Source organism: Camelus ferus, chromosome 30 (assembly GCF_009834535.1).
Source record: "Camelus ferus isolate YT-003-E chromosome 30, BCGSAC_Cfer_1.0, whole genome shotgun sequence".
Classification (NCBI taxonomy): domain Eukaryota; kingdom Metazoa; phylum Chordata; class Mammalia; order Artiodactyla; family Camelidae; genus Camelus; species Camelus ferus.
The window spans coordinates 24,056,102-24,082,552 of NC_045725.1; the positions used below are offsets into that span (position 1 = coordinate 24,056,102).

At 43.4% G+C, this 26,451-nt stretch overlaps 1 long non-coding RNA gene across 2 annotated transcripts in view; it reads right to left on the reverse strand.

Annotated features, from left to right (window-relative positions):
- LOC106729356 overlaps positions 1-26,451 on the reverse strand; it is a 173,884-nt gene that overhangs the window by 94,497 nt on the left and 52,936 nt on the right. Inside the window, exon 5 of one of the 2 annotated variants that reach the window (XR_004316199.1) lies at positions 25,128-25,218. The exons of the other annotated variant lie outside the window; for it this stretch is intronic. This is a non-coding gene — a long non-coding RNA (uncharacterized LOC106729356). The remainder of the gene's footprint in view (positions 1-25,127; positions 25,219-26,451) is intronic. 2 annotated transcript variants of the gene reach the window in all.

The following is a 26,451-nucleotide window of genomic DNA, read 5'->3' on the forward strand; positions in this document are numbered from 1 at the left end:
CTGGAAGAGGCAAGAAAGAAACCTTCTGCAACAGTCATTAGAGAGAGTTTGGCCCTGGTGACACCTTGACTTCAGACGTCTAGCCTCCTGAGCTTTGAGACAGTAAATTTCTGTTGTTGCCCACCACCAGTTTGGGGTTACCATTTTGTTATGGCAGCTGGAGGAAACTGATACGCTCTGTGAATTGCTTGTCCGTGTGAATTATTTGCCCACTTTTCAGTGGGGCTCTCGCTTTTTCCTATAATGTGCAGCTGTTCCTTGTCTGCCCTGGTTCACCTTCGTTTCTTGCCTTTCTCCCTCTGTCATGCCCACCTGCTCCCCTGCGGCCACTCTGAGGGCAGAGTTTCACGTAGAAGGAAAGAGCAACCCAACCAGATGCAGGCGAGAGGGAAAGAGAGAACAGGGGTATTTTTAGGCAGAGGAGGCTTTGTGCTGCCCCCAAACAGAAATGGGAAGGCCGTCTTGGGTTGGAGGAGGCTCAGCCTGGAGACATGGAGGATTCTCTGCGGTTCTCCACCTACCCTGAACCCTTTATCCCCAAAGACTCTGATGCCCACCTATGGCTGAGATCAGTAGGTAAGTGTCAGCTAGATCCCCAAGCGATTTTCAGACTAAGTTTAAGGTGCTTCAGGCCAGCCGGTACCCATCTTCAAGGAAGCCAGCTGTTTGCCTCACACCCACATATGTGGGGTCTAGTGGTTACCAAAACCCCATGGAGAAACCAGGCACCAGGCCACGTTAGGCCTTCTGAAACTGTCCTCTGATTTGGTTCCCTTGAGCCCTTCAGAATATCCAAGGAGGAAGGCCATGAAATATTTAAAAGGTCTTTGCTTTAGAAGGGCACTTTTGTTGCCAAAGCTGGAAATGTGGAGAGGAGAGGCTACGGCCGGCTGGAAGAAGGCATCTCCGGCACATGTGGGTATGATTCTGTCCAGGATGTAGTGTCTAAAATGAGCCAGTTTCATCCATCATTCATTTTTACTTCCCTAAACTGTGCCATCTCTTACTGTCTCATGGTACCTTCCCTGAGAGGCCTCTTACAGGCCCCCACAAGTCCCCAGACTGCAGCACCTGGAATTCCAGCAACGTGTCTGAGAACCCTCGCTAGAAAAACTCTGCCCCCTGGATGTGATGTGGGGAGATGACCAGACCCTGAATCCTGCACCAAGAAGCTCGACAGTTACTGACACCAAAAAAAGCAAAAAGACGCCATCTATATACCCTTAGTACATTCAGCTTTACCGAGAATTTTTTTCAAAAGTTCACTTTCTTGAAAAAGATCAAATGACATGACTGAGAAGACTCACAAAACTATTGCTAGTCTGGAGAACTCAGTCTAGCATCAATGTTTTGGTAAACAAACCTCCTTTTAAAGAATGTCATTTAACTGTTTAACAAACATGTATTGCCTGTGAATTCAAGGCCTTCAGTAGCTTTTTTTTTTTTTAATAAAATAGTACTCCTGAACCAAACTGAATCATTCCTATATATATGTATGGAACTTAAGGTTCTGTATTAAGTTTTATTGTCTTGGGGTGGGGGTGGGGACCTTCACAAACAAGACATGAGATTCAGAAGCTATCAAGGAAAATGTGCAGATGTGAATATATAATATATTTTTAAAAGGCAGAAGCCTTTAAAAATGAGGCCAAAAAAATCAAATTAAAAATAAAAGATAGATGGGGAAAAAATATTGCATCATGTATAAGACATTAGGTCAGTGGTCATACTCTTCAAAGAACTTATACAAACTTAAGAAAAGGACCCAACCCCCCCCCAAAGCCCACATTTGTATATTCCCAGAGAAAATACAAATGGCAGAAGAATATATGATTTTTAAAAAAAAGAATATGTGATAAGATATCCAATCTACTAAAGAAATAAAAATCTTAAATATGACATCTCTCCTCATACTGATAAACAAAAGCTTAAGTAGGGGTTGGAGGGGAGACTGGAACTTTTACATACTGTTAGTAGGCATATAAATTGGTACAGAATTTTTTTGGAAGGCATTTCTGCATTGCCTCTTCAACTTTAACACATGCATACCTAGTAACCTAATAAATCCAATCTAGAAACTTATTCTATGACAATTCTTGCATATGTACATCATGACATATACAAGGAGAAGTATCAAATAAATTATGGTACATCCATTCAACAACACCGTGTACCCTTTAAGAAGGATGGAGTGTTGCTCTAAATACTAACCTGAAAAATGCCTGTGATGTATTGTAAAGTGAGAGAATCAAGTTGTAGAATAAGATATACATATGTAACAATTCCATTTATGTAACAAAAATTATGAAGATTGGCAGATAGACAGGTAAGAGAGCAATCAAGCATGAGTTTAGTGAAAAAGAATGATACATACCAACATATTTAGTGGTGAGATGATCAGTTTTCCCATCCTACTTCATGGTATAGAACTTTCCACAAAATAACCTGTTCTAGTCCTCTTGATCTTGATAACATCACAGATCATGGAGCAAGCTCTCGGAGTCATCCCCTGGGACATTCATCTCTATATGCCCCAGATCTAGCTCAGAGGCAGACATCACAGGCAGCTCAACAGCTGTCTAGAGCCTCACCCTTCCCCACTCCACACAGCCACAGAGGTTACCGTGGCTTTATCATGATTCAAGGTCAGCTTGAGTCTACGCTCTGAGCCAACCGCAGAATAGCTTGGTGAAAGCAAAAGTGTAAAGACACAGGAACTGCCACCCAAGTCTGGTCCAGCTTCTCCACCACTGCTGCAGCCAGTGGCCACCAGCCTGCCCCAGTCTGAAGGCTCTTAGTCCAGGTCACAGGGAACAGCTCAGTTCACAGGGGGAGAAACCCAGTGGGATAAATGACTATCTGGTAAGGTGAGTGAGGGCCAAATAGGGGCAATAGAGGAGACAGGGAAGTAAGAGAGAGGAAACAGAGGCCAAGGGAGTCACGTGACACCATGAGGAATTGACAGTGAGCAAGAAAAAATGCACAGTATTCTATATTTTCACATAGAACAATTCTCAAAAAGGCCAGATGACCTGGCCTTGTCTTTTAACCGCTCCTGCTGTAGTCATAAAGTCTTTTTTGAAGACGACGACAAAATAAATGAATCTTTCCTAAGTGAGAGAGTCAAACATTAATAAAATAAACTCCTTGAAATATATCTCCAAACTGGATTTTCAAGCTTGGGCTCACAAGAACGCACCAATTTGCAGGCTGGCCCTTCACAAGGGTGTCTGACATCCCAACGATTTGTCTTACTCTTTGGTCTGCTGTCATATTATCAAAAGCTAATACTTGTCAAGGTCTTACTAAATGCCATTTTTCTAAGCATTTCGTGTGTATTGGCTCTTTTCACAGCAGCCCTGGGAGGTACATAGGAAGTAAGAAGCCCGGCGTTACAGTTGAAGTGTCTGTGTGGTTAAGTAATTTGCCCAAGATCATCCAGTTAGTAAATATGGGGTCTCAGCCAGCGCTTCTTAAATTTTCATGTGTATCTGAATCATCTGGGCATCTTATTAAAATGCAGATTCTGACTCAGGAGGTCCAGGGTGGGGCCTGAAGTTCTGCATTTCTCATAAGCTCCCTGGGGATGCCAGAGAGGCTCCCCCAACAGGCCACACTTGGAGAAGCCGGACTCTACAGCTGATCTGAGTTACACTTACAGGGCCAAGCGGCAATGCCAGCTGTGAGCTCCAAGGACGTAGATTAACCTCTCTGTTTAAAAGAAGAGACTGGGGAGGATGAGTTCTGGATGCTGTTTAAAACCAGTACAAAATCATCATAGGACAAAATCACCACCACATTCCTGTGCTGCACTCTGTGCCCAGGCCCCACGTCAGTGCATCCAGAAAATACTTATTGGGGTATTGAACTAGGCACTGGTGGCTACAAGAGTTAAGACAATTCATGTCACTACAGAGATCAGCCCTGGGGTACGGGGAAGAGTGTAGCCCCCGGTGTGTCATATACTGTAGAGAAAGAACAGGACGGAAACAGACAAGCTTCTCATAGAAAGTGACATCTGAGGGGTGCCGGAATACATCACCCCAAAATATGCCCCTTTGGCACATGGATGATTTCGAGCTAAAGGCAACTGAGAACCTGCAGATGTAGGAAAAGCTCTTTACCTTCCCCACCTGCCTAAAAATAAAGTAGAAATGCCTTCTTTTGAAAAGGAAATTCACACTTATAATGTAAAATTCCGTTTGTAAAGATGTCTCTGTACCAGGAAGGGAGCTACTCAGGAGACAACTCACGTGTATAACAAGATGATCCTCATTTATCTCGCATTTCCTCCCCTTCTCTGCCCCTATTCAGGAGCCCCAAACCCCTTTTCCTTTGTTTAGCTTAACATGGTATGTAAGCCCCAATTATCTGCCACCTCCTTGAGCCCCATTTTCTCCATAAATCTCCATGCAAGGTGCATAATGAAAATGATTTTTCTCTTGTTAAGCTGTCTTATTTCAGTTTGATTCCCAGGCCCTAGACATTGAGCCTAGGAGGGTGCAGGGGAAAAAAATTCTCCTCCCCGACACATCTAAGCTGAGATGTGATGGGTACCTAGGAGCCAGCCCCGTGGAAGTGGCTGGGGAAGAGAGGCAGACGGAAGAAAGAGCACAAGAGAAGGCCCGGAAGTCAGCGAGGAATTAAAAGGTGTTAACAGAAATAGTGATTGTCCTGCAGGCTGGAGAGGAAAGGGTGTGGGAGGTAGAGATGTGAGTGGGGTCAGCACACACTGAAGCCTAAAGGCCCAACTTCTTCACATGGCCAGTGGGCTAGGGTGATGCAAAGCCCTTGAGGAGTTTTAAGCAGGAGATGGATAGGTTCAGATTTTAGTTTAAAAAGGAGCTGCAGTGTGTAGAATAGAATGTGGGGAGGTGGGGGAGGAGGGGACAAGGTTGGAAACAAGGTGTCAACTAGGAGGCTGTTACAGTTGTCACTGGGAAAAATGACTGTGACCTGAACTGGGGTAGCAGCAGTGGGGGTCGCAGGGAAAGAGATACACTGGAGAGACATTTAGACAGAGAGGACAGAGTGAACAAAATGAAGGGTAAGAAGGAGGCGAGTCAGAAAAAGACAGTGCTGAAAGGTAATTTTTGAAAAAAAAAAAAAAGTAAAAATCATGACTCATAAAGATATAAAATGAACACAAGTTAAAGATTTTATTTCACTCATAAAGAAGGAAGCAGGCAGATGTTATAACTGGTTCAGGGAGAAATTGAAAAACAGACACATTTATAGAGGAGGAATATTGAAATGAATGTGCAGATGGAGGCAGAACTAGCTTCTCCCACAGCGGGGGAGGGGAGTCGGGACCTCCACGAGACAGGACAGACTTGGCACACCCAGAGCTAAGAGTCATTCTGCATTCTGGCGGTCACGCACGATTTACAGAGTGGTGCAATGGGCCCCGTGGACTCAGAATACTCAGAGGGGCGTCCTCTAGACGATGCATAGTTTTGCACAGAAGCACAGATTTGTCCTTGAGGGCAAGATGGCTCTGTGATGCTGACTTGGACACCTAGGGAGATAGGCATGACACTGACCGCACAGGAAATGTGGGCAGAGAGGAGGGTCCGAGGGGCTGAGGGAGAGACGATGGTACGTTGCTTGGTCTCATTTCAGTAGCGGGCACTTCCACCTGCGGGAGATGTGGCTGGACAAATACTTGAAGATATTTAGGGGCAACCTCCCCTCTCAAAACAGGGCATGCTGTTCAAAGGAAGAGGCGGGCTTAAACTAGATAGGCATGAAAGGCCGAAGGTCTAAGGCCAGTGTGCTGCCTTGGGCAGGGTTGGCCCTGTTTTGATTTCAAGGATAAAGTCCCTCGGGCTCAGTGGTTCCAGTTTGGGAGGAGGCACGGCTTGAAGCGCCTTCCCTGCTGAAACCGCATTTGACACAGACTGAGCGCCATTTTGCAGAAGGCTCTGTGTCTCACACTATGGTGTGTTCCAAAGAGATCTTGCATGGAAGGAACTTCCAGTGTGGCTGTTTCAAATTTGGAATGCATTTTTCATTAGAAAAATGTTACCCATGTGACCACTTCCTCAACCCAGCAACAATGCTCTTTGTTAAGACTCCTAAAAACAGGCACTGCTTTCCAAATCCCAAACTGGAAAATGTGCAAAGGATTGTCCTCAATTTGTCAATTTGCAGGAAACAACATATAAAAATTATTTTTAAAAAATGAAGTTGGTTTTATGGCTTCTGTGTTTTGAAAACAATAAATTCAATTGAAGCTTGGGGCTGCCTGGGATATTTCCGATTATATGTTAGTAGATGCAGGAAGTAGTTTTAACAGCATGTGTTAGATTTACGTTTTGTTTTTTACTAAGTAAAGCACTATGAGCATTAGTAAAATAAGTAGAAAATAGGGAAGGAGAGACAAGAGTAGCAACTGTTTGTGCAGATTCTAGAAGGAATTCTGTGTTTCCCAGCCTCTGAAGCTCTCTATTTCTCCCAGCAAGTGACATCTGACCCTTACGTACAGGTCCAGTCCCACCTCCAGTCTAAGAAGCTCTTAAATAAAGGTGTTTGGGTCCTTCTAGGTGGCCTTAACAAGTCCTGTCCTGTGGCCACAAAGACCTGAGTTTTGTAGGGACTAGACTTCAAAGTCTATAAACAAGACTCACCATGTTTGAGTCCCCTTCTCCGAGCCCAAACGGACCCTCTTCCCTGTTGTTGCCAATCTTGCTGGACTTTGAGTACCACCTCCACCGGATGCTCTGCTGTCATGCTCAGCCTGCCTGTAGGAACGTCCTGATCTCTGGGTCACCCCATGTTGAGTGCTCAGGACTCTGGCCCACACTCTTTGTATCCTTCAGATGCTCTGCCCTGGACTCTACACAAACCTCAGCCCAACGCCAGCCACTGGGTGGCCACCAAGCAGCAAAGCTGTCGCAGTGGCCGGATCCCATGCCTGGCCCTGTCCAGCCACTTCTCTGTTCACACATCACTGGGTCATGTCTGTCTTCACTCTGAAAATCCAGTTAATTGTGGTTTGCAGCACTGTCTAAATTTATATCAAAACTGAAATCTGCCCTTTTTAAAAGTAGATTCATATACTATGGAAACACCAAGAGACATTGAGAGCCTTTGGTTCAAGATCTCTTATTCTCTTCTGACAAGCTGAAATTTTAACCTCCAGATATTGTCTTATGCTGTCCCCTCTCCTGCTTCCACTCTGGACATCCCTGCTCTCTTCTGCGAATCTGCAGCCGCAAAAACATTGCTGAGTTTGACTTCCCACATTTTGTACTCCATAGAAGATGGATTGTTTTGTTTCATAAATATAATCTTACAGTGAATATATATTCTTTTATCCAACATTAAAAATCACTATCCCCCATGTACGGATGTGTGTGTGCATGTGAATATTCGCTTGCTGAAATGAAGTACATCCATGGTGTATTTCATTTCCCCTTGATCTTCGCTTGTGTAATATCATCGGGACTGAGAGCTTGCAATGCGCCAGGCACTGTGCTAAGGGGTTTATATACATCTTCATTGAATGCTCCTAACAGTCCTAGGATTAGCCCCAATTGTTGCATGAGAAATCGGAAGCTTAGAGAGATAAAGTAATTTTCCAAATTTCACAATTAGAAAGGGGCAGAGCAAGACCGGAATCCAAGTCAGATGACCCTGGATGTTCTAAATCTCAGCCTCATCTTTGCACCCCAGCCCCCGGCATGGTGTTAGGAACAGAGAGGGCCCTCAGTACATGTTTGTCCCATGAATGAAGGCTTCACACCCCCCTAATTAGATTCAAAGCCATAGATTATGTACCTGTTTTGTACCAGCCACTGTGTTTTGACGTGAAGAAGCAGTTAATGGTTTATCTAAGATAATATCCATAATTAGAATCTAAGAAACAGTAAGCATATGGCAGAACTAAGTCTAGAATGGATTTTTTTCTTTTTCTTTTTCTTTTTTTTTTATAAAACTGCATCCCTGACTCTTCCTTTTATCAGCCATGATGACTCAATTGTCCTTTTTGGCTTGGAGAAGGAATGATTAAGACAAAGTGGGGGAAAAGGATTTCTTTTTTAATGTAACTGAGGAAGACTAAAAAAGAAAAATAAAATCGAAGAGGATGTGGAGTAACCCGCAGGATGTTAGACCTGGAAGAGATTAATTCAGTTGGGCTGCCAAGGAGGAAGCCGCTGTTTCCTCCTTAGGTGGTTTAGAATGCCCCTCCACTTGCCAAAGCACATGGTGATCACAGATCACCCCAGAGAATGGCCACCACAGGAAACCTCAGCCCAGGGGTCTCAGGTTACTGGGAACCTCCCTCAGCCGCTGGAGGCAACGGCCAAGGGCTAGGGCTTTGAAACTGGCACCCCTGGGTTCAGATTCTGTCCCTACCCCTCATTGACCGCATGACCTTGGAAGAAGGACGATGACACCCCTGTAAGCAGAGTTTCTTGCCATTTGATGCATAGTACCTATTACATTTCTTATTAATTCTGATTATTTACTAATAAAATACACAATGAAATCTTAAAAGCATCTTGAAGAGAAGCAAAATCTTCTGTGAAAGTCAACTGACAAACATTCACTATTCAAAGTGCATTTGACATTCTTTGCCGAAGCAAAAAGAAAAGAGTCACTCCTGAGAGGCCAAAAATCAAGACGTGAATACTCCCCAGACATCCTGGAGCAAGCCAATACAGGGCAACCAACCAAACAGACAAAATTATCTCCAGACCTGGAGGAGAAACAAATTTCAGGACAGAACCCTTTCCTAGCTGACACTAATACAGAGTTTAAGCCAACTCTTTCATGAAGAGGAACTGATATTTATAACCGAAATCATTATGTCTCTAATTGTTCACCACATATAATGTAAAACCTATAAATAATCATGGTTACAGCATGTGAATTCAGTCACCTCCAAATAATTTCACAGTTTTTATAAGATCTGGAATTTAAAAAAAACCTCCAGGTATTTATTCTGCCAGAGAAATCTCCCGTGGCATCGACCTGCCTCTCCCAGTCAAGGTCCTGGAGCAGAGTAGAAGAACCAGTTCAGCTCATTTCTGCCCGGGAGTGAGACACGTTACCCAGTCATAGGAGAAAGGTCACCTAAAGCGAAATTAACTAAGCAGTCAGGACATAAATCAGAGGGGAAAGAGTCATTTTTATACTTCCCTCTCCATGATTCCCATCCAGTCTATCAGCAGGTCCTGTCAATTCTCCCGTCAAGACAGAACTTGAATCCCCACCCCACTCCCCGTTACTCCATTTTTATGGCAGACACCTTTTCTTCAAATCGATTCTCCATCCAACAGCTAGAGTGATCCTTTTCGACCTAACCTCTTCTCACTGCACTGCTTGAACTCTTCAATGAGCAGAACTCCCAAGTCCCTGCAGAGCCCTGTGCCTTCTGCTCAGTCCTCAGTCACCCTGGACTTCTCTCAGGTTCTCACAGGACACAGAGCGGGTCAGTAAATACAGGGCGAACATTTGAATAAAGCAATGTGCATGGCTGACTTGGAAAGGAGCAAAGAAGAGGCAGGGGTGAACAGGTCCTAGCATCAACCACCAAGATAATGATTTTCCTGGGAGAGGAGACAATATTGAACAAGTTGTTAACAGAGGCAGGAAAACTCAAAACCAAGCATTTTTACTTAAAATAGAAATTCTGCAGACTGTCTTTCACTGTTTGGTAAACTACTCACAATAGACTCAAAAGAACACTCGAATGGAGGGGTGAGCTCACAATGCTGGGTGAAGACCCCTTTTGTGCACATTCTTCATGTTTGTCAACTCAAAAGAGCAGATGACTTGATGGCAGGGACAAAGAAATCACTGCTGAGAAATAGCTACATGGTGTTGATTTGTGTGTGCGTTTTCTGAGCTTTCTCAGGAACAATAGGCTATTTTTGCCTGAACTTGTGAGCGCTCACCTACCACCACAGGTCTCTCTTTTTTTCACTGTTGGCTTCGTTGCTTGTTCGTTTTCCACCTGTTCAACTGATAGACATGGAAGTCATCAGAGGTCACTTCTGGCAACGTTTAGGATGCAGGACTTAGGCCCGCTAAGGTGATAACCAAGATTCCCTCCCAAGAAGAACCTCAGAAAGAGGAGATTGCTTTCCAAAATCCTGGCCCAATGGTTCTATATTCCAGAAGTTATTAATTTTCTCTGCTCCCCCCACAGGAAAATGTTTGGTCTCAAGGGAAACAAGCCAATTAAGCACTCGCTTAAGGGGGAAACCAAAATAAGTTAGGAAATTTTAATGGAGCCACTAACTCTTCCTCCTGAACTCTAATGAGGGCCAGATGCAGATGGAAATCCAGCCCGGAGATGCCATCAGTGTCAGTCACGGAAGCCAATGACACACAGCCTTATGCCGTTCATCAGCCTCAGCTGAGAGGAGGCTGCCCTCTGACAGCGCTCTGGGGGACAAGGTAAAGTTGGGAAGTGTCCTAAGCCGCAGAGGGCATGCTAGGTAGGCTGTGAGCACTCGGGCTGCGGGAACCCAGTATCCAGATCCTTCGCCTGCTGTCTCCCTCGCACAGCGGGGTCCCCCCAGCTGGGAGTGTCGGGCTCGCTGCTTCCGCTTGACGGAACATTCTCTGCCTGCTGTGCTTCTCATTATCCTCACCGACTCCCTCAAAGTCCAGCCCTGCCCAGGCTCCGCAGGGGTTGGGATCAAAGTGGTAAGATATGTTCAGAATTCAGTGTAATAAAAAGTGGTGCGACTTTCTAAAATGTTCCAATGAAATGGAAAAGAAAATTGAAAATTTAAGCCTCTTAAAATGTAAATGGTGCCAGTGTGCCTCGCAGTTTGGACTCTTGCCCATTAAAAAAAAAAAAGAAAGAAAGAAAGGAAGGAAGGAAGAAAAAAGAAATCCAGAGAGCTGAGTCTTATGAGATGAAATACAAAGAATTCTAAGCATGCTACAAGATCAGCCACGACCTGGGGCCTCCCTGTCCTCATTGGTTTCATGTCACCCATCCTACCCTTCCCACAAGGTTGCTCTTAGCACAAATCATGCTGATAACCCTACAAGCTCCCTTGAAAGGTAAGAAGTGCTTCTGTAAATGCCTGTTGTTCTTAGTTTAAGCAATTAGCTCTCTATCTGAAATGGAGGGAAAGAGTTGCTTTTGTCAGAGCATAATGTTTCAAGGCACTTCCACCTGCCTCCCCGCAAAAGATACACATTAATTTCTCTCACGTGAGTGAGGAGGAAATGCCTATGACTGGGTCACTTCCCTTGGATGGTGACCACATGTCTCGCCGCCTTTGATTCAGCAATTCTTTCTTGCAGTAACCAATCTTGGATACTCCTGTGGTGTCATGCTTTCATCTTAATAGAATAGGTGCCCTCTCTGACCAGGGTGCCCCCAGAAATCTTCAAAGGCAGAGCCCAGTATCTTCACTGTAATAGAGCCCAGACAGAATTAAATGCTTCTTCTAACACCGCACCACATTCTGGGGCTGAACATCTATTTAGCATGTCATTTGTGCTGCCCTGGGCATTCATGTCCTAGTAGGCTGGGGGACCCAGGCCCCCCCACACGAGGTCTTCCTTGACTTTGTTTTCCTCCAGGTGACCAGCCCAGTGCCCAGCACATACTAGGAACTTGATCAAATTTCCCCTTGATTGAACATAATTCTCTCTCTCTCTTTTTTTTTTTTACACAACTCTTTTCAGTTCTAGTCGTAACAGCTAAAAACAATATTTTGCTGCTGCACAGTTGGAAAACTGGAAATTTGCCATGGAGGTGAGCAGAAATTTCCACAAGGTTATTTTCCTTCCTCGACGTTCAGAAAGCAACACTTCCTGACAAATACTATTCTCCTATGTGCTGAAAGAATCACAGAGCTGGAGCAGGACTGTCTGGGGGACACATATTTGTTACTGTGACTTTACACAAAAGGACTTTTCCATCTCTCTAGCCCAGGTGGCTTTCAACTGCTCACGTAGTAAATGCTTGTGCAACCAAAAATTGTAGTTATTTTGTTGCTCAGCTTTTCCACATTCATTCAATAATTATACAATTTCAACAGTTCTTATAAATGTGGAAGTAATAAATGGTTGATTAAAATCTTAGGTTAAAAGTAAAATTGTGAACTATGTGTAATATGATGTTTGTTGTTGTTTTTTATGAATAGAAAAGGTTTGGAAACACAGATACCCTTCTGTCAGTTATGTGGGAAGACGAGAGAATTATGGATACATTTTATTTTATGATTTATTTGTACATTTCTTCTGCTTAATAACACTAAAAACTAAAGTAACCAAGGACTGAATATGTGCCACACACTGCTTTAAGTGTTTTGCATGTCTTGATTCTACGTTAGGTTTTATTATTATCCCCACTTTATAGGTGAGAAAACTGAGGCACAAAGCAGGTGGGAACTTGTCCAGGGTCACACAGTAGTAAATAGAGCTGCAGCCTGACCCTGCAGTCTGATTTCAGAATCCAAACCATTAACCACTATGCTATATTGCTTCTGTACTGATCATTGAAGACACTGAAGGATTACTGAGTTTTAATATTTTGGCTAAGCCATGTGACTTTGATTGAGTCATTCATATCAACTCAGGATAATGGAGTATAGAATATAACCTTGCCCCAAAAAGGTCTGGATTTGCCCTTGACTTCTAGGGGGTAATCCATATAGAAGTGTTTGGGTTTAAAGTGAGGACAGGCCATCCCAGAAAGACCAATGATGTGATTTAGGTGACAGCTCTGGGTCATGCCCAGAGGTGGCTCGAGACTGGAAACTGAGATCCACCACATGGCCTATCAATCAATCATGCTTATATAATGGAACCCCAACAAAAACTCTGAACCCCAAGGCTTGCGTGAGTTGCCCTGGCTGGCAGTACTCCCCGCATATCATCACCCATCAATGCCGGGAGACTGGTGTGTCCTGACTGCATGGGAAGAGAACAACAGAAGCTTAGCACTGGGAACCGTCTTGGGTTCTGCCCTGAGTGTCTCTTCCTTTGACTATCTTATCTGCAGCCTTTCCCTGCAATAAACCATAACCACGAATATAGCAGCTTTCAGTGAGTTTTGTGAGTCTCTCTAGCAAATTATCTGATCTGAGCGTGGTTTGGGAACCCCCTGAATCTGCAGTTGGATCAGAAGTGCAGGGTGGTCTTGTGTGGTGGGTGACTGCCTCTTCTAAGCTTGTAGTTGGCCCTAAATCCTCATAGTTCTTCAGTTTCCTCCTTGATAAAATGATATTGAACGAAAGGATCCTTAAAGTTTCCCGTGGAGCCCAAGAGTGTTACTCTGTCAAGAGTATTTGCATTTTAGCAAGGCTCCCCTGGAGACTGGAAGACTTAACCCACAGGAGCTCATAGTGAGGAGATGGAGGGGCAGGGGAGCACTGGGGACTGAGTTTCTCCTGCATAAATCACACCACGCACGTCACTTACAGGTAAAGAGCGCTCACGGGGATGAAGGCGATGGTGGGAGGGGACTTGGGGCTGGGCAGATCCTCTTAGTTCTGAGTCAGTTTCTGTATCTAAATAAATTAGCCAGGGGGTGCTGTGCTACTGTAGGCCGTTTGGCTCAATGCTAGAAAAGTCAGAGACTGTTTCCAAAGTTCTCAAAGGTAAAACTTCAGTCTGGGGCATTACTTTGCAGCCTCACAGTGTCCTTTGATTTGGCCTGAATTCAATTGTTCCCAGTCTTTGGGGGACCTCCACAAAGGAGTCTCTCGGCTTAGATACTTCACTCAATTTTTCTTAAAATCTTCAGAATTCTCTTAGGCACAAGAGGAAATACTCTCAGTAGAGTTGGAAAACCCTTTGTTTTCCCAGGTCCCAATTTGCCAGTTCCAGGAGGCTGGACCTCACTCAGCTTTGCTTTGCCTACATGCAAAATGAGGGCACCTGTCATGTATTTCAGTCCTGGGTGGAGACCACCGTCCCCATATTTATCACCCTACAGACTCCAAGGACACTCTGTCACCTTAGTTCATAACAATAGCTCCTGGTTCATGACTTAACCATTAGTGATGTTATTAACAGCAGCTATCTTAACTTGTCCATGCCATACGTTCATAATAATCTCATGTAATCCTCACCATGGCTCAATATATTAAGTCACCATTATTTGCCCATTTTTTTAGAACAGAAAAGTGAGCCTTAGGGAGGTTAAGTAATTTACCCCTGATGACATAGTGTAGTCAAGAGAATAATGGTCCCCCAAAGATGCCCATGTTTTAATCCCCAGAACCTTTGTGTCACCCTCTTGGCGAAGAGACTTTGCCAGTGTGATTAAGATGAGCATCTTGAGATGGGGAGATTATCCTGGATTCTTCAGATGGGTCCAAGTAAAAGGCTGTTTAAAGAGGGAGGCAGGAGGATCAGTGTGACAATAAAAGTGGAGGTTGGAGTGAGGAGAGGAAGGGGCCCCATGTTGGAGAATGCAGGTGGACACTAGAAGCTGGAAAAGGCAAGGAACAAATTCTCTCCTAGAACCTCCAGAATGAATGCAGCCCCGCTGACACCTCAATTTTAGAACTCCAGAATGGTAAGATAATAAATTTGTGTTGTTTAAAGCCACTACGCTTGTGGTAATTTGTTACAGTAGCAAGAAGAAACTAATGCACATGGCTATTAAGTGGTGGATTGGTATCACTCAAGTGGTTGCTGTCACTTAAGATAGAAAGTGACCTCAAGCAGCCTGCCTTCCAAGATCAGCTCTTGCCTCAATATCCCCATCCTAAGCCATCAGCCCCGTCAGATCCGGAACCCCGACTACCGATCATTTTCAACATCCGGTGGTCACATTTCCACTTCTCCACAGGTTACAGGGAGACACACAGAGGTGTGGGGCCCGGCAGCCAGCAGAGAGACTAAGAGCTCGGCCGTGTAAGGCTGGCCAGCGTGCTCAGACGTGCTGAACCTCGGTTCCCTAACTTGTAGAGACCATGACGGTGCCAGCCTCCCGGGGATTTTGAAAGGATTCAATGAAATAGGCCAAGTAAATCACTGATGCCTGGCACAGGAGAACACTCTAGAAATATATTATTCTCTTAAACCTTTATTGAGTGCTTAATGTTACCTTCTAGCCTTTTGCAAGGGAGTTTTAACTTCGGAATTTCTGGTTTGCAGTGGACCATCACAAGGTTCCATAAACAGAAAAAAAATTATTTCCTCATTTTTATATAATGCTTTAGGTTTGGGCTCTAGCTATTAGCTGTTATTTCAGAATAAATGATGTAGTGGGTTGAACAGTGTCCCTCCAAAACTCGTGTCCACCAAAACCTCAGAATATGACCTCATTTGGAAAGAAGGTCCTTGCAAATGGAATCAAGGTAGGGACTGAAATGAGATCACACTGGATTCGGGAGGTCCCTAAGTCCAATGACAGGGTCCTTATAAGAGACAGAAAGGTATACACAGAGGCACTCAGGGAGAAAACCACATGACGTAGAAGCAGAGAGTGAAGTGATTCGGCTACAAACCTAGAAACTCCAAGGATGTTGGCAACTCCCAGGAGCTAGAAGAGGCAAGAGAGCATTCTTCCCCTCCTCTTCAGACACTTTGATTTCAGATTTCCAGCCTCCTGAGTTGTGACAGAATAAACCTCTGCTGTTTTAAGCCACCAAGTTTGTGGTCAATTGTTATGGCAGCCCTAGGAAACTGACACAGATGGTAATTTGGGGTCCCCTCCAATCACCCCACCGTGGGAGAGACGGCTTCATCTACTGCTCCAGGCTCTCTCCATCTTTCCCCAGAAGGAAGAAATATTTCATGTGAAAGAAGACTTCTTCTTCATCTCCACTTTGCAGCATGTGAACTGCAGCAAAGGCACAAGGAAAGCAGAGCAAAGTCAACGAGGATTACTCATCGGGGTGTAAAACGCGGTTCCAGGCATCAGAGCGGGGGAGTGTTTCTGCGCTACTAATTAGCTGCACGGCCTCGAAGGCATGACTTAACCCTTTGAGGCTTCCACTTCCTCAAAGTGAACTGGTTGCACAAAATATCTGCAAGGTCCCTAACATCATAGAACTATTTAGCAAATACACCAAAGGGAAGGAAAAAGGAGATCGCGAAGAACCCTTGGAACCTCACGTACATCCTCCTCAGGGAAAGACAGCTCATACAAATGCTTGGACTGACACATTACCTTGGCCTTTAGTCATGGTATGATTTTGTGCCTTTAGTCGCTTGCTTTGCGGTGCTGATATAATATATGGTCCTGACAACGGATTGTCCTTTTAATTGTCTATGGAAACAGACGCTCCTGTTAACCTGGTAGATTGATATTGTTTTCAGGGCTACTCCCGTCAGCATCAGTATCTCAGGAAAAAAATACACTCCATGTGTTTCACTCTCCGTCTGTTTCAGTTAACTCTTGATGAAAACACAAACATAGACGTCTCCCCTCTGCAGGACGTGACCTCTCCCAGTCTTCCTGAGAATCTACCTCACCCAACAGGTTAGATCTTGCCTACTCACCTTGCAAGTGCTCCATACAAGGTTAGAGGAGATTTAATTAGAGAGCAAAGATAATCTTTCGATCTTTAGATTGCATATCAAGGATCAAAGTCTCCAAAAACTCTCACAGGCTGTTTGCAATTTTGCATAAACTCCTTGGTAACAGGGAAGACACCAAGGTTAGGAAGAGCTAATTCAGGTTCTGGGCCACGTTAAAGTTTCTCTCCTGCTTAGTCCAAGACCTTTAGCCTGTGTTTACTTCTCACATTGCCACAGCATTACTTTCCCCTTTCCCCCAAATCCTTCTGTGCACAGCAACCGGTGAGCTGTGGTTTTTGCTTTGTGTATATTCTTTTATTGCTTAACTATTTTGTGTCCATTTACACGTTCTACCTAAAGTATCAGTTGAAGTCACCAGCATATTACTTTCTTGTAGATCTTTTAAAATTTTTCTACCATAATTTTCTGTTTAAGGAAAATAACCAATAATGTGCCTGCTTACACAGCAGGAAAGGAAGTGAGAGTGTCGATGCTGATAAATTGCGCTGAGTGAATCAGCGTGGAAACCCGAAGACTCTGGAAAATCACCTGAAGGAAGAAGCTCTCTAGAAAAGGGATTCGACTGTTACTGTGAACTCCTTGAAGTTTTTAAACACACCAGACAAAACTGAAAACGTGAATGTAAAAGAAAAATGTAAAAATAGATTATCTAATAAAACCACTTGAGAAGAAAAGTATATAGTGAGCAAAAATGTGACAAGTCCTTCCGAGTGACAATGGGGACGGGGAGGTGGGAAGTTTGGGGACAGAAAATGCGAACTATAGAAAGGGAGGGGTGACTGCTGTGGAAGTCAGGATCCCCTGTGCATCCTTCTTCCAATGTTATTAACTCCACCGAGACAACTGTGCCAAATATCTGCTCTGGGAAAAGCAAGAGCTTCACTGATAGGCAGGGCCCCCAACCAGCTCTCTCTTGCCTCTTGAGATGTCCCTTTCAGGCAGAGTTCAGAACCAGCCCATCCCCTGTGCAGCCTAGGCCCTACTGAAGCTTGGAAGAAAGCCTGGGTTACCCTAGGACTCCTGTGGTTCTCAAGTCTAGATGCCAAAGTAGTCCATTCGGCAGCTGGCAGACCCTGGAGGCTAATTTATCAGTTCTCAGAGGATTACTTTTGAAGGTTAAATGAATGTCACTCTTTGAGCCCCAGGAACACAGCTCCCCAAATATGAAGCATTGTGCTAACCCAGCGTAGGACTCCATGTGGCGTGGGCTCCATTATTTGTCCTGGGCCCAAGAGAGGAAGCAATGATATATTTAAAGCCGGGTGTTTTCAGAGAGAGCATTAACACAGTGAATCATATGCAGAATGCAAATGAAAGAACACTGAAAGTGACCTTGAGGTCTGCGGTTCAAACCAGTTCCCTGTTAACTGAGAGCCACACTGACCGAGAACATCAGGAGCAGAGGTTACAGATGTTCTGTTTATTAAACAGAAAACATTAACAACTCAGTTGTACATTGAAACACACTGAGACATGAAAATAAGCACAGGGCCAAGGGGAAAAGTTCAGTGAATTTTCCTGAGCACTTTTTTTTTTTTTTTTTTAGTGCCATGTCATCCCTGGCATTTTTCAACTATAAGTCAAGGAAGAAAATCATAAAAGAATTTTGTTTTTTTGCAGAACTGTTTTTGGTCCTACAAGGTTGACAATTTTAACACAACCCACTCAAGAAATGGCCTGTTGAAATGCAAAGCTATAGGTCATATCTTGGAGTAAGCTGGTAGCACATTTCATCCTTTGGGGACTAGCAGAAATGGAGACTATTAGAGCTCCAAGGGACATTTCTATTTTACAGGAAAGTAAATAGAGAACCAAGAAATTCAAATGACTTGCCCAAGATAGTGATGGAGGTGAGCCTTGAACTGTCCATGCACAGACCATGTGCCTTAAAGCCATGAGTTGTCACTCATCACCCTTATAAGGCTTGGGCTAGGGGCAGAGAAAATGGAAGACCACCCCTGCAGAGTTACCCCCGAGTAACTGTAAGCATGCTACACTACTTAAATCCCAACTTCTGACAAGTCAGGTTAACAAAGTCTGCCCTGTGTATAGGACTGGAGTGTTATGTACAGATATGACAAAAGCTCGGCACACCACCTGAAATGGTCCACAGCTGCCGGCTGAAGTTGCTCCGCCCCCTCCCTTCACCCAGACCTCTAAATTACATCTATGAAATTTCTTTCTGCTTTGAAAATGGACTCAGTGAAGTGCCAGCACCGGGTTCACGTGGCTCCCTGAGTGCTTTGTCCTCTGGCAGGAATCCTCTTCCCGCCTCTCCATTGAATGAAACCCACTGCATACACTGAGCAGCCCAGGCAGGGCAGGCAGCCTCTAACCAGACAGATTCAAAGGCTTAAAACATGATCTCCATCCATAGGAGTTCACACTCAGCTTCTTTGCCTTTCAGTGACAGATACAAATCAGGCTATCTGGCAGACCTGGAGTTGTGTGTCAACAGCAAAAGGTTTCTGCTTGATAGTCATTTGTCCACTGAAGGGACCAAAGAGATTCAGAGGCACAGACAACATTTTGTGAAATTCACCTTTCAACTTAGAAAAGGTCAGTAGAGAAATCTGAGTTTCTGTCCACTTTTTCTGTCTATATAAAAACCATTGCTAGAGTTGAGCCAAGGACAAAATTCTGAAAAATAGCCAGCATCTACCTGGAGAAGGTGAACCATGGAAGTTGACACCAGGGGTGCTAACATCTAGAAAAGGGGGAATCTCCAGAGCCACAAGCATCAACGGTCTACAAAGGGTTTTCAGAGGGTTATATGCCTTCTGTCTAAGCCCAGCCTGCATTTTGAGAATCCAGACATGTCCAACACTTGGTTGCCCTCAGACTGCTCCTAGGAAAGTAAGGCAACTAAACCCAGAACAGGAAGAGCTTGGTTCACATGGGTTTCAAACCATTATGCCTTCCCTTCCTCTCACTGGCGAGTCTGTGGATCCAGCTGGCCCCTGTAGTCAGCAGTTATTACTCCTGTCTCCTAGACCTGCCAGCTCCCACCGGTTCAGGGATCTAGGGAAACCAAGCAGCAGCTGGACCAAGAAAAAGCAGCCGCAGAAAGGGCATCTCCTTAGGATGTTAACACTCAGCCCTGGGGCAGAAGTCCTCTCTCTGAGCTGGTGTTGAACTGAGAAGCAGACAAACATTCTTTCTCATTAAAAAGGTAAAAATGTTACCCTGACCTGAAAACCTTAATATATCTCAAAAGAGGACCCTGCTGTTTTCCTTGTGTAATCGCTGATTCAGCCTCTAGGTTATGCATTGATCCAGCGGCTCAGAAACAGAACTGTGGTTCATGCAAAAATCAGGTCAACAATTAGCAACTGCAGCCGTTCATTTAGGGCTTCACCAAGCCTGCATTCAGCTGTGTAATGAGAGTGAGTAAAACCTGATTCCTACCTGGACTACCAGATTCACTCTACCCTCTTTCAGGGGGCTGATTCACAGCTCTGAGTATTTTCCTTCTGTTTATTTATTCTACTGCTGTCCTCTGTAGTGAGAACCTTAGCTGTAGAATTAGGAGCTGGGTACTGGTAAGCTCCCTTCCCCAAAAAGCTTCTTTGAATTGCTTGGTTAGTGAGAGACTAAAAGAAATGTCGAGATGAGGGTTTTGTGGGGGGGGGGGGGTAGGACGAGGAATCCATGCTTGGATCGGCTAGTGATGCTCAGCTGAGCACAAAGAGAAGCTCCATCAGGGTCTTTGACTTCTGCCCAGCTGTAGTCCAGGTTCCTGATGGGCGTGTGCAGAGAAGACACGTAAACAGTCCACATGCTATTATTGGCCAACGTTTTGGCCATAAATCTGTAGGCGGTTCCCAACCTGATGAGCTGGTTGGGACCGCAAATGAGCAAGAAGGTCCCTTCTGCTTAGATCAGATGAAGGCTTGAGCACCATTCATCCTACATGCATCCTTTGCCTGGACAACTCCATGGGGATTTTTAGGGCAGAGGTCTTCTCCCAAGCAGAGGGAGTCCCAGGCTCAGCACAGAATTAAGAAAAAGAAGGGGATAGAGATATAGAGACAGAAAGATAGGAGTGACAGAAGTTTAGATAATGATATGCCACATTATGTTGAGCTGTATACATAGAAGGGACATAGAATTAAGAAAAAGAAGAAAGATATACTATGTATGTATATATTCCAAAGATATATATAGATATTCCAAAGAGATGGAATGTCATACCCAAAAATGACTTTCCAGAGCGAAGCAAGAGCTTCTGAGCCTTTCCTTTGCTGCTTCACAGCTCAACATCATGGTCTCTTGTGTCCTGAGTCCACATCAGAGTTTCTCAGCAGAGAATCTCAACCTCAGGGGAGTGGACGGGTGGTGGGCTTCACACTGCTTGAGTGACCTGAAGAGCCTGGCCTGATTTCTGACACTAGAGGAGCCCTGAGTAGGGGAAGGAAGAAAAGCGTATTCAGGAACCAGAGGAGGAAGACGAAAGTGACCAGCTGTAACCGGCAGTTTTGATCAGAAGAGACCTGATGGAAGAGCCTGGTGAGAACTTCAGCATAACAGGAACGAGAGTCCTCAAAGAGATCAAATTAGGCAAATAAAAAAGACTTTGTGAAACCCAAAATATATAATATTAATTTTTATTTAAAACCTAAAATTTTTCATTTAATTTTTGTCTGATTTTATACTTAGTCATTTAATAGACAACTTGTAAAAGTGAATGATCACAATCGAGAATAAATTCAGAAGAAATACGTTGCCACCCAGATAAAATACAAAAAGATAGAAATCTTAGGACAAAATGAAGAAACCTGAAGGCAGATCCAGAAGACCTTCCATGTGAAGAAGAGTAGGGGTCTAGACCGGAGAGAAGGAACAGAGAGGGGGAGGGTATAGCTCAGTGGTAGAGTGCATGCCTAGCATGCATGAGGTCCTGGGTTCAATACCTAGTAACCCATTAAATAAATAAATACATAAATCTAATTACCTCCCCCCCATTAAAAAAAAAAAAAAAGAAGAAGATGGAACAGAGAGAAGGGAGTTAATAATTAAATAAGTAGTAGAGAAAAAACTTCCTGTCTGAAAAAAAAGACTTGAGTCAGCAGATTGAAAGGGTTCACTGACTTCCAGATAATGGAAACATGACACAGCTCCTGGTGAAATTCCTAAAGCCCAAGAACGAAGTTAGGGAGTGCTCATCGAGGTCTCTCAAGGTCACTGTTTTTCAAGGTACTGTCCATGAACTTGCTACCTCAGAATCAGGAAACTTCTTAAAAATTCAGACTCCAGACTTCTGAATCACATCCTCTGGTAGGTTTGAGGAGATGCAAACAGTTCATTGTGAGGAGCCCAGGGTGGAGGGTATTAAAGTAGCAGGAGGGGGATCTCTTGGGAAATTTATAAGCATCAGGTGATAGGAAGGGTCACCTTACCCAGCAGAGTCTAAATGCTCTTACTCAGTGAAGTGTTGCAAATTCTCAGACATTTGTACACATACGTACACACACACACACACACACAAACAAAGGCAATTGCACTAAGTAGTGTTGTTCTGTTTGGGGAAACTAGAGGGAACTGAAATGAATAGCTTTATAGCTCTTTTTAATTTGTTTTAAAAAAAGTTCCAACCTTGACTTTGAACTTTGCAAAGTAAAAGAAAAACATAAAACTGAATAATCTAATGAGACCAATTTCCTTGTTGTCACTTCCTTAACATCCTTACAGAATACAGAGCTCAGGCAGCTATGACGCAAGTCCGACTCTCAAGCTGGCGATGACACCATTACGTTTCTCTAGGAAGAGGTTTGACTGAGGAAAACTTGTACCCACGGGTATTCTCACAGCCATCTTCTCCACTTCCAAAGATCATCTGGGTTTAGGAAATAACCACTGCTTTAAAAAAAAATTACATATAATTTATGTACAAGAAAATGCACTCATTTCAAAAGTACAATTTGATGAGTGTATTCACCTGTGAAACCATTATCACAATGTAAATACAGAACATTCCATCATCCCCCCAAAGTTTCCTTGGCCCCTTTGCAGTCCATCCCTTCCTCCACCCTTAGGCTCAGGCAGTCACTGATCTGCTTTCTGTCACTATAGATTCGTTTGCATTTTCTTTATATAAATGAAATCGTAAGTCTGTTGGTTCCCTACATCTGCAGTAACAAATTCCTACAAACTGGATTGCTTCAAACAGCAGAAATTTATTCTCTCACAGTTCTAGAGGCCAGAAGTCCAAATTAAGGTGTCAGTGAGACCTCGTTCCCTCTGACGTTTCTAGGGGAGAACCTTTCCTTGCCTGTCCAGCTTCTGGTGGCTCCTAGAGTCCTGTGGCCGGGGCAGCATCACTCCAATCTCTGCCTGCACCTTCACGTGGCCTTCTCTCCTGTGCATCTGTGTGTCTGTGTCTTTTCTCTTATAAGGACACAGTAAATCCAGGATGATGTCATCCTGAGATCCTTAATTACATCTGCGAGACCTTATATCCAAATCAGATCACCAAAGAGAGAAAAACCCAGTCCTCCTCCTGTTTCTCCTTCCTGACACTACTCCCGCACTCTCAACACTTCTCACAACAGGTGTGTAGAGGATTTTTCTCTAAAAGAAGCAATTCTCTGCAACACCAGCCAGGAGTCCTGTAATTTAACTCAATTCTGACATTATCTACCCAGATCCCACAAGTGTCAGTCCTACAAGACTGCCCTCCCTGCCCACTTCAGCTGCCAATCACAGGTCCAGACTACTGCCCACACTTCTGAGCAACGGGCTATAAATCAAAGGTCCCTAAGACCCTCGCTGGTTTAAGTTGCTAGAGTGGTTCACAGAACTCAGGAAAATGGTCTACTCACTACTCCTTACCAGTTTACCATAAAAGGATATGGTAAAGAATACAGGCGGGCATCCAGATGGAAGAGATGCACGGGGCAAGGTGTGTGGGAAGGAGTGCGGAGCTTCCATGCCCTCTCCAGGCCCCTCACTCTCCAGCACCTCCATGTGTTCACCAACCTGGAAGCCCTCCAAACCCAATACTTTGGGGATTTTTATGGAGGCTTCATCATGTAGGTATGATTGATCATTCACTCCATTTCCAACCCCTCTCTCCTCTCTGGAGAATGACAGGTGGAGCTAAAAATTCCAAGCTTTGATCATGGTTTGGTCTTTCTGGTGACCATCCCCCATCCAGAAGCCATCCAGGGTCACCTCCTTAGAACAAAAGACATTTCTATCACCCAGGAAATTTCAAGGAATTTCAGAACTCTGTGTCATGAACAAAGATCAAATATTAGAACAAAGATGTTCCTAGGGCTCTTTAAAAAATTTTTTTTCTCTCTCTCTTTTTTTGTGTGTTTACAGTTAAGTGATTCAGTTATATATACATATATATATTCTTTTTCAGCTTCTTTTCCATTATAGATTATTACAAGATACTAAATATAGTTCCCTGTGCTATACAGTAGGTCCTTGTTGTTTATCTGTTCTATATATAGTAGTGTATACCTGTTAATCCCAAACTCCTAATTTATCCCTTCCTCTCCCTCTTCCTCCACAATGCTCTTATCAGTTATAAATTTACAAAGTTTTTAGGAACTTTATGCTAGGAACCAGGGCAGAGACCAATATATATTTTCTATTATCTCAGTCACATTCGCAGGTCCCAGGGGCTAGGACTTGGGCATAGCTTTGCCTAGATATACCACAATCTATCTACTCACCTGGAGATGGCCATTTGGATTCTTTCAGTTTCTGACTATTTCAAATAAAACTGCTATGATCATTTGCGTATAAGCCTTTATCTGCATGTATGTTTCCATTCCTTTTTGGGTAAATGTGCTTTTCCCAAATATGTATCTAACTTTATACAAAATTGTCAAGAAGTTCCCCAGAATGATTGTACTAATTTATCTTCCCATCAGCAGGGTGTGAGAATTCTACTTGTTCCACATCCTCACCAAAACTTGGTGTTTGTAATGTCAGTCTTTCTTAATTTAAACCATTTGAGTGGGCATGTAGTGATAGCTCATTGTGATTTTTATTTGCATTTCCCTGATGACTAATGATGATGAGGATCTTTTCATGAGCTCGTTAACTATTCATACATTTTGTGAAATGTCTGTCTAAATCTTTTGCCTATTTTTAATCATGTTGTTTATCTTTAATATTGTAAACATTACTTTTTGAAAGCTTTTTTTTTCTAACAAGTATGAACAAAGCTATTTTTAATTTTTCCAAACCAGGAACAGAAATTCTGTCTTGAATAGTATTGGTGAAAAACTGCCCATCCGTGACCAGAGAGCTGGTATAAAGTGACTGTGCTGGTACTTTCTACGTCCTCGATCCTAAACAAGCCACATACATCCTGGGACCTCCATCTCTTCCTTTATAAAATGAGGAGTTTGCACTAACGTAATCAAGTTTTCTTCGAGTTCCAACATGTAAGTAGTTCCTTCTGATCAGTGGTTAGAATAGCCACAAAGATCCTTCAAAATATGCTATATTTGAAAGATAAACCATTTTTTTAAATTCACTGGGGCTCCTAAAGTCTGAAAAACATCAAATTCAAGAAAGATGAAAGAGTTATCTGCGTGGATGGCAGATATCGACATGTTCAGACAATCCTTGTGAAGTTATTCTCTAATGAATAAGTTCCATGTCAGCAAAAACGTCAGTCCAGCACTTACAGCATCTCTTGCAGCTCTGTGATCACAGCACACAAGACTGCTACGTGCCAAGTCACACTACACACGATATCCCAAGTAACAGCAGCAGCATCTTGGAACATGAGAACAGATGAACATACACAACACATGAGCACATACATTCACTATTTCTGTCTGCATAGAGTCTCTCCTCTGGCAATCTTTCTGAATTCTTTCAAAAATACTGTCAATGTTTAATAAAATATTTTATTAAAATAGTCTCCTTCTGAAAGGAAAATTGTTTACCACCCAGATGAACTCATATACACCTGGGAAGTCAATCCTAACAAACATCTCCTTATGGCCAGAAGTGAACAGTTTTTTCCAAAAGTAACAGACTTGCTTAAATAGACTTGATTTCAGCTATACCCTTTCTCACAAAGGTTCACCGCTGCAAAAGATAACTCTAGAATCAGGTTGCATTTGTTGCCATGGGATAACGGCTTCATATGAGGTAACTGATCTATGTGATGACTGGACCCACAATTCTGATATCAAGTCAGAATTATACCACTTTAGGCTAAAGGCCGTTTCGCCAGCACTCCTTGGATTTCATTAGCACTATGCTCTAGTCATCAGAACTTGCTAACTGAGACTCCAAAGTTAGGCATTATACAGTGATAGAGTGGATAACTTAAAACATGTCTTCCTTGATCAGCACATCAGGAAATTGACCTTCTTCTACAGCACTAGAATCAATATCACTTCCTCCTTGTTGAATGCCCAGGCTACGTTTGGGAGCACCTACTTTTGAGCTGAATCTAGCCCTTGTCTTAATTTTAGGTTTGAGGGGCAAGTGCCAGGAAGAAGCAACACCACGTGTGGCTATAAAAATGTAGCATCAATTTCAGAGCCTTTAGACTAAAAATGCTAGAAGTCCATACAAATATGTTTCTCCAAGAAAATCTGAGTAACCATGTCTTCTCTGGGCTTGCTTTACTACTCAATTTATGTCTAGAAGGATTGTTTTCTTTATTGCTGTCTTTGTCACCACAATCCTCATTTTTCCCCCCAACATTATACCATGAAGAATTTCAAATCCATAGTAAAACTGAAAGAATTCTGTGAATACGTACTATTGTACTAGATCGTACTATTAATATTTTATTCTATTTGCTTTATCCCATATCTGTCCATCTAACCATTCCTCTCTACACTCTTCTTACATTTTTATATATTTCAAAGTAAACTGCAGACATAAGTCCACATCCTCATTTTTAAGTCTTCTTTTTCTCTACCAAGGTTTTGTTCAGTTTTCACTGAAGAGGTTTTTCCCCCTCTCTATGAATAATTTTTAAAATAATTT